This window comes from Penaeus monodon, chromosome 29 (assembly GCF_015228065.2).
Source record: "Penaeus monodon isolate SGIC_2016 chromosome 29, NSTDA_Pmon_1, whole genome shotgun sequence".
Taxonomy (NCBI): domain Eukaryota; kingdom Metazoa; phylum Arthropoda; class Malacostraca; order Decapoda; family Penaeidae; genus Penaeus; species Penaeus monodon.
The window spans coordinates 28,576,268-28,576,513 of record NC_051414.1 but is presented as its reverse complement, the minus strand read 5'-3'; positions in this window follow the sequence as shown (position 1 = coordinate 28,576,513).

Genomic DNA, 246 nt, shown 5'->3' with positions numbered 1-246 from the left:
CTATGAAATAATTTATGAATTACGTGGAAAACTAAACAGATTCATTATGCAGTCAGTCAGATATTGATATTATTATACAGAGAAAAGAAAAAAAACTTTCTTGAGACATGTTTTATTTTACTTAAAGCACTTGCAAGATCTGGGTTCAAAGGTACAATAATTTTGTTTAGTTTAAGGGTGTTGGTCTCAGATACTGATATGTTAAAAGTTATGTACGTACTCTTTGCTTGTCAAAATAAAGTCATA